The sequence below is a fragment of the Diospyros lotus genome, chromosome 15 (genome assembly GCF_014633365.1).
Source record: "Diospyros lotus cultivar Yz01 chromosome 15, ASM1463336v1, whole genome shotgun sequence".
Taxonomy (NCBI): domain Eukaryota; kingdom Viridiplantae; phylum Streptophyta; class Magnoliopsida; order Ericales; family Ebenaceae; genus Diospyros; species Diospyros lotus.
This window is the reverse complement of record NC_068352.1, coordinates 19936117-19944795: the sequence shown is the minus strand read 5'-3', so window position 1 is coordinate 19944795 and position 8679 is coordinate 19936117.

Genomic DNA, 8679 nt, shown 5'->3' with positions numbered 1-8679 from the left:
TTTTTTTCCCACATATGATAATGTTTCCCTTAAATTTGGCCTCTTAATCAACACTCAAAATATTTCTAACATTTAATTTATAAAGGCAAAAATTAAAATGCCCTCAAAATATGACATACAAAATAAATTTTTTAATAAATACTCTAAACTCACTAACGGGTCATTACAAGAATAGTGGATCTGATGCACTAATTGGGACGCAGATTGCTTTTGCTTCTTAAAGCATCTGTTATTGTGCTTGCAACACAAAAAATAGATCATATCCTGCAAAATGAAACGATTAGCAATTTGTCATTGCCCATAATATTCTCGTCTCCATTAACACTAATGTCACCCAAATTTCTTCGAACGAAAAAAAAAAAAAAAACAGCACTTGACGGGAATAGGAATAGTCAAAGAAAAGATGATTGTGACACTCCACTGCCTCCATGCAAAGAAAAATTCATTTGAAAAAAGAAAAAAAAGATTAATATGATCAAAAATAGATAATTGATCCCTAACGCTAACCAAAAAGTAAACATATGAGTAGGAATACCATTTGTATGCCATACCAAATGATGCCAGGGGATAAGCGGGCGTTGCATTAGAAGACCCTACAAAGCAAAGTGTACAAAAAACACCCCATTCGAGACTAATAACTATCTCAACTCATCCCAATGCTTAACCCAATGAGGGCCAAGCATCTAGTCTTGAATAATGTCCAAATATGGCATGAAGCCATCTCTGGCCATACCTAAGAACCATCGACAATGATTTCTGAGACATGAGTAATGATAGAGACCCCTGGTAGTGAGACAATTGTTGAGTGAATCTATCTACAAGCATCACAAGAGAATGCCACTGGTCATGCCACATACAAACTTTTATACCATATCCAATTCTCCAGGTAAAATTATGCCTCACCACATTGTGAACTGACAATAATTTCATCTAATACCAAGGACATGAGAAAAACACTGGAAGTAACTAAAAACACATATCTTCCATTCGATAAGTATGGACCCATTTAACCCAAAGAGACTCATTGTCGTCCAAGAGCAATTGCCAAATTAATTTTGCAATGAGGGCTTGGTTCAAAACATATAATAGTTTGATACCCAAGCCCCACGGCTCTTTTGAGGATACCCATCCCTCCAAGCAACATTTACCTTGTGGTAATCAGCCTTATTGCCACTCTAAAGGAGTTGCGCACTATTTGTTTGAGCTCTTTAATTACTTGTTTTGGTAAAATGAAGACCGAGGCCCAATACAAATATATAATGGTAAGAACCAAGTGTGCTAACTGGAGTAGACCTCCAAATGATAACAATCTACAGTGCCACGAGCACATTTTATTCCTCACCTTACCTATAATAGGCTTACAATCCCTATATGATGACTTAGTGGACAAAAGAAGAATCCCCAAGTATCTAATGGGCAATGAACCCCTCTTGAAACTTTCTTCAAGGTCTCATCCCTACATGATACAAAATAGTCACTTTTCGAGGGATTAGTACAAAGACTTGATAAAGAAAAGAATCTCTCCAAGAATGACTTCAAAATAGCAGAGGAAGAGTCCCCATGAGAGAATAATAACAAATCATCTGCAAACATAAGCATCGCCATACGCATTTGCTCATATTTCCAATGAACTAGAAATTAGTAGACTAAGTGTACTACTCACAATGCCTTGCAGGACCTGCATGACAAAAAAAAAAAAAGGTTGGGAAACAAAAAAATAAAGAATCCATGTAACTGCCTGTTAATCTTAACGAAATAACGGGGAGTCATAATGTACTCATTTATCCAATCACAAAACTAATGAGGAAAATTCATTAAACAGAGAACCATAAGAAGAGAATCCCACTCCATAAGAATCATAGGCTTTTACGAGGTCAACCTTTATAGCACAAGGAGGGGGGCCCTTATAAAGGTGATACTGATAGACCAACTCCTAAGCTAGTAAAACATTATCCTCAATAACTCTGCCTGACACAAAAGTGATATTTTACTCTTGTGTTTAGTTTTTGATGACGAAAAATATCAAATGGTTTTATACTCTAAATCAAAGTATATGATTTAAAAACAAGAATCAATTTCAAGTACTTTGTTAAATTGAAAATGAAAACCAAATGAATTTTAATTTTCTTTATTCTTATTCATGAAGATTTGCACAAATAAGTATTAAGATTTGAATGAATATTTAAATAATTTTTACAAAATATTTTTCAAACTGTTGGTAAAATGGAGCAAAAATTTTCTAACCAGATGGAATCTGTCGACTAGTGTGGCACTTTTTATTCTAACTATCAACCCAATATATGTTATTGATAAAATTGATGTTTTTGCCTTTTATTGTGATTTAGATTGTATTTTAAAATTATTTTTGATGATTATCTCAGTGCTTCAAATTATTTTTATATGATGTATTACGTACCAAAATAAAAATTAATTTTATCGTGCAATTAAATGTTAAAATCTTGTTATGAAATTTCTTGATGACATTTGAAGTATTATGTTTCTATTTGATCAAAATTGTTGAATGAAAAGTAAATCCAATGTCAAAATATCTCGTGATAATTTTTTAATAGCATTTGGAATATTATGTTTTTAATTAATTAAAAATATGCTAAATGAAAATTAATTTTAGCAATCTAATCTTATGAAAAATCTTCTATAGCATTTGGAACATCATATTTTTATTTTCTTAAAAATGCTATATAAAAATTACTTTTCAAAGAGCTTAAAAATAAATTAAATAACAAAAGCAATTAAAAAAATATTAATTCAAGTGGTAGGCTGGTAGCCCCAAGGAATCGATCTCACGTTCTAGCCTTAACAAAAACTTAAGTTTGTGCATGGAGTCATTCCAACTAAGCATTTCCTTGTTTCTCTAGGCACACAAACTTATATATATTATAACAAAAGAAAATTAACTTTAATTCGCGAGCTGCCACATCCAAGACTTGAACGTGCGCCTCCAGCCTCCCTAAGTCTTATCCAAAAAGGCATTGCTCCAGTTGAAAGCACTTTGGTATATTAGTGCCCACGGACATATATTTATAATAAATCAAATTTTCTACTTTCATCCGTCGACTAACACTATTGTATATGTTGACCAATGCCTTTCATCTGTCAACTAATGCCTTCAATCTGTCAATTAAGAAAATCTTTAAAATCAATCTATCGGCCAATTTTCCTCATCTATTGATCAAATTCATCGTTAAAAGCCTCAAATGGCTAGTTTTTCAATTTTCAACGACTATAAACGACGTTTTGATTTGAAACTCTTGGGATGCCTATAAATACAAGTCAATGATGATCTTAGAGAGACTAATGGATGGGAATGAAGTGAAGTGAGCTTACAAATTATTTACATCTTCTCAAATTATATTTGTGCTTTCATAATTTTCGCTCAAACGCTTTAATATTCATTTGTATTTAATTGTTTCAAGCCTTGTATCTTATTTTGAGAGATATTATAACTAAGAGTGTATACTCTTAGAACCTCTTTATTAAACATTTCTTGTATTTCCTATCTTGTGTAGCTAGAGTGCCTATGTGTATAAGTAGGAGTTTGTATTTCCTAGTCTTGGACTACAGGGCTTACTTGGGTTCAAGTAGGAGGTTATAGTGGATTGGTTGGCAAAATTCTTTGTAAGGAGCTAAGATAATGGATTAGGGTTGGTTTAAGCCGAACCACTATAAATTTTTGTGTTCATCTCTTGCTTATGCTTTTTTGTTTCATTTATTGTTCCAAGTATTTCAATAATCCTCATTTGCATTGAATTTTTATTTTTTATCAAAATAATTTCAAGTTTCAAACTAAATTTTAAATTACCCAATTCACCATCTTCTTGGATGTGTGTCATAACATTTCAAATCTATCAAAAAATAGTTTGGGACTCATCCACCAACCCTACTAGTACAACTTTAAGCCTATTCGCCAATATCTTGGTAATGACCTTATAAAGGACATTACAACAAGAAATTAGTCTAAACTAGCTAAGCATTTCCAGGTGAGGAACCTTTGGAATGAGGCTAATGATGGTAGAATTAAGCTTCCCTAAAGTCGGCATGTGGCAAAAAAACTCCTAATAGTTTCTTCCACATCAGAGATTACCACGTCCTAGGCTTGCTTAAAGAATTTGGCAATAAACCTATCAGGCTTAGGTGTTTTATCATCAGTCATACCAAACAATGACTGCTTGACTTCTTTAAGGCTCATCATAGCAGTAAGCCCTATCCACTGGTCTTGTGTTAGCTGCCTATCCACAAAGGGAGCAACTTCCATAGGATGCAAACATTCCAAGTGAGTACTACTTCCCAAGAGTTGTTAACAGTAGGATAAAATGATGTCCACTACCTCTTCCTTAGATTATGCAATTGAGCCATTAGACCTTTAGAGGTTGAAAACATGATGATTATTTTGCCAAGCCATCATAGTTTGGAAAAAAAAGCAGGAGCATCGATCCCCCATTTGTAGAGCACTTAACTTGCGCTCGAAGACAAAAAAATTCTAATTCATGAGATAAAACAGCCATATAGTCCCTGCTTAACTCCAACTTTCATTGATGAAGGACAAAATCTTGAGGGTTATTTAGAATACCTTGTTGCACAATAGCCAATCTACCCTAAAGATCCATGACTTTTTTAGAAACATGACCTTTGGTGCTATTAAGTTGTTTTATGACACCTTTTACCATCTTGAGCTCTTGCACTAGCTAGAACATGGGGGACCCCTTCACCCGCATATTCCAACTCTTGGTCACTCTAACCAAAAATAGATGATAATAAGCCAAGTGTTATTCCTAAGGCCATCAAGCAAGTTAACCACCACAGGATTATGAAATTTCATTTCATTATGTCATTTGTACTATGAAATTTGAAATTCCAATTTTGTTTGTTTGGATAATTGTTGGAACCATTGGAATTTAAGACCAAATTCACTAGGTATTCCCATAAAAAAATCATTCTTGTTCTAAAGTCAAAGAATAAAATAATATGAAATTTTAAATGAAAGAGTTTAAATTTAAAAGGATATATTGCACTTAGATTCTACCTCATTTGGGTTATTCTATAAAGATTTTAAGGGTATTTATGGTTTTAATTTTTTTGCTTAGATACTTTCTTAATTACTAATTCAATTAATTAAACCTTAATTAAGTTAATTAAATGATAATTAAGTAAATTAAAATTAAATTTAATCAAACAAAATTAAAAAAACAAAAATTGAAAGAAACCTATAATGTCGGTTGTTCTAGTAGGTTCTAGAACATTGGTGGGACAAAGAACACACAAGAGTGGGATGAATTGGGTGCATTGAATATTTTTACAATGTTAAAAAATATGCATCAAGGCTGATTTGAAAAGATATATTTCATAATATAAAACGAGATGCAACAGTACAATATAAATTTATATGCATTAATATATTTTTCATAAAAATTATCCTAGACATGTTTCAGACATAGAATATATATAAAAATGTGATTGTATTTGAAAAGAGGAATAAGGAAACTCTTATACTAACAGCAATAATATTTTGTCTACTCTTTTATATTTTAACCTTCAAATGTCACAGAAAAATATGCATTCAAGAAGTATGCATGAAAGTAGTGATGTTAAAAAATCTTTTATGCTCGTAATGAAAATTGAAACTATTATACTTGAAACTAATGAGCTAAGTTCAAATATGTAAACACTGCATGGTAGGTGAAAAACTACACCATTAAAACATAAGAAGTAATTCACAAGACACAACAAATTATTGTGGTTCAGCTAATAAGCCTAGTCCATTACCTCATCTCCTCATTAAGAATTTAAAATATCCACTAAGAGATTAGCTTTTAAGGAATCAATTACAACCCATACACAATTTTTTACTAGTTTAACTGAAACCTCCATTTTTCATAAATTAAGTAAGAATCCCAACTTTTATAAGAGCAGTTGTAACCTCTATTTTTGCAAGTTAAGCAGCAACCTCTGCTTTTAAGGACAAAGCAACACAAATACATACATTTTACGGGTAGAGGTAGAACCTTTACAAACACTTGTTGGAAGATGAAATAAAAGTCAAGTTCACAACAAGAATTACCCTCAAAGAATAAGAAATATAGCACAGGAGAGAATAAACAAGAGAAGTGAAAATAATATAAATGGTCAAGCACTCCACTCTCATGTTCTTAATTTTTTATTCAAGAAGATCTTATGAGATTCGACTAGATAATGGCTTGAGGTGAAGGAATATGAGCATAAAAGACTATCACTCAAACAACATAGTTTGGCTTGAAAATAGATTTAGCTTGGTTGTGTCTATGTTTAGGTTAGCTCGACATTATCTTATAATCATAAGACAATGGCCTTTTGATCTCGTGCAACACTTGGCCTTGTTTTGAAACTTGAATTTAGCACATGTTATCTGCACATATTCACAGTTTCTTTTAATTTGACTAATAATAGTCAAATTAACTAAGAAAAATATGCATGTTATTAAGATAAAACATTTTGCACACAATAGATAAGCATATTTATCATTCTATTATAAGATAACATAATCATATCTCATAAAATGATGAAATAAAGGTCAAACGGTCGAAATTGTTCTCTCTGATATCTCTAAGTAACGGTTATAAAATTCAAAATATGCCAAACATTACTTGAGTACAAATTGTTGTTTAATCAACTAAGTTGCATCCTTACTCGAGTATTAATGTTTTGTAATAGACTATTTTTCATACTTACTTGATTACAAATTGCTTTTACATGATTAAAATATAATTTTGAGACAAAATTATAAAGCTTACTCGATTGAAAAGCTTTATTTACTTGAGTATATTAAAACTTTTACTCGATTGATATTTCAAGTACTCAATTACACTAAGGGTTTTGAGACTTGACGCGTTTTTGAAAGATACATACTTAATTACAAAATTTGTTTACTTGAGTACACTTAGATGATTACTCGATTATAAAGTTAAAATACTTGATTAATTTTGTTCAAATAGAAACTTGCATTGACTACTCAAGTACAAAACTTATTTAGTCGAGTATATATAATCTTTATCTGAATATACTATGATTTGTAATTGATTAAATCATAGTACAACTTATTTAGAACAACTTATTTGATTAAATCATAAGTACAAAACTTATTTAGAACAACTTTTGCTTACTCGATTGCAAATAATATTTATTTGATTAACATGATATACCCTATTTGATATTATTTTAAGATTTATCTAAAGAGAACACTATTCGAGTATAAAAGATTTTTACTCGAATAAAAGATTTAGTTTAGAAGATTACTTAATTACACATAACTTATACTCGATTATAGAAACCAACTTTCTAGCATAATATGAGTGATCACTATATTACTCAAGGAACAAGGATTTGTACTTGATTAAGAAAGTTGATTTACTCAATTGATATATATACATCACTCAATTACTTTCACTAATATATTTTCATTTTTAACACATTGCTTCGATCATCATCATTAACAGATATTATCCTAGATTCTTATCAATTCAAAACTTATCAGATTACTCAATAATGGTTTTGGGTAACCCACTGACGGTGAAGGTTCCAAAACCTACTGATGGTGAAATTGGAGAATGAACCAAAATTACAAAAACACAAAAAAAAAGGGAGGACTCGCTATTATTGTATCTTCTTTTTTATTGCTAGCATCATTCGTCTATTTTTTTTTATTGCCAAAGTTGTTAGACTTCTTTTTCATTGGACAATGAAGTTGCAAGTGAATGATGACAATTTTTTTGTCTTTTTCACCTATTCATTATTTTTTTTTTTGCTGATTTTTTTCTTCCTCTAGTTGATAAGTCTCCATCTTCTTGATCGATTCTTCCTTTTATTTTCAATGATTTCCCCTCCAAGCCTGACATTGCTTAATGGGTGATGGGCTCTCTCTAGAACTTATACCAATGATGGATTTCAAAAATAACTAATTCGCGATCGCTTGCATAGACGACATTGTTGGAGAACATGGATAAAAAGTAACACAATTGACGATATCTAGATATAAAATTTTTGACCCAATGACCATCTCTCTTTCTTTCTTCTCATGTTTTTCTTCTTCTAGTTGCCATAGGGCCATTGTCAGTAACCTTCGGTGTTAACTTTTTTTAATATTTTGTTTTCAATTTTATTTGGTTAAATTTAGTTTTAATTTTACTTAATTATTATTTAAATAACTTAATTTTACTTAATTAGACTTTAAATAACATAATTAGTAACAGAAAGGGTGCTTGAGTAAAAAATTTAAATCATGGGACCTATAAAGCTATTTTTAAAGTATAGGAGACATAGATCATAAAAAGATCCGCACAATTTACCCTCTTAAAAATCTTTATCCGAACAGAATTTGAAAAGGTTTTGAAAATAATATGTTTAATCTTCTTGTGTCAGTTTATGTGCTGCATTTGTTGGGAAAAAAATAATGATATTTAATTTTAAATTGGTAATGTCCATTTACAATAATTATTAAAATCAATACAAAATTATATTAAGTATTTTATGCAGTAAAATTACTAATTTGAATTTATTTTATGGACCAAATATCATTTAAGATCGAAATACGTTTGAGTCCCCAAGAAGATTAATGAACGTTTGAACAGGGCAATTGATCACTGTCCAGAAAGTGAGAAGGCTTCGCCGGAGACTGGAGATCTTGTAAAA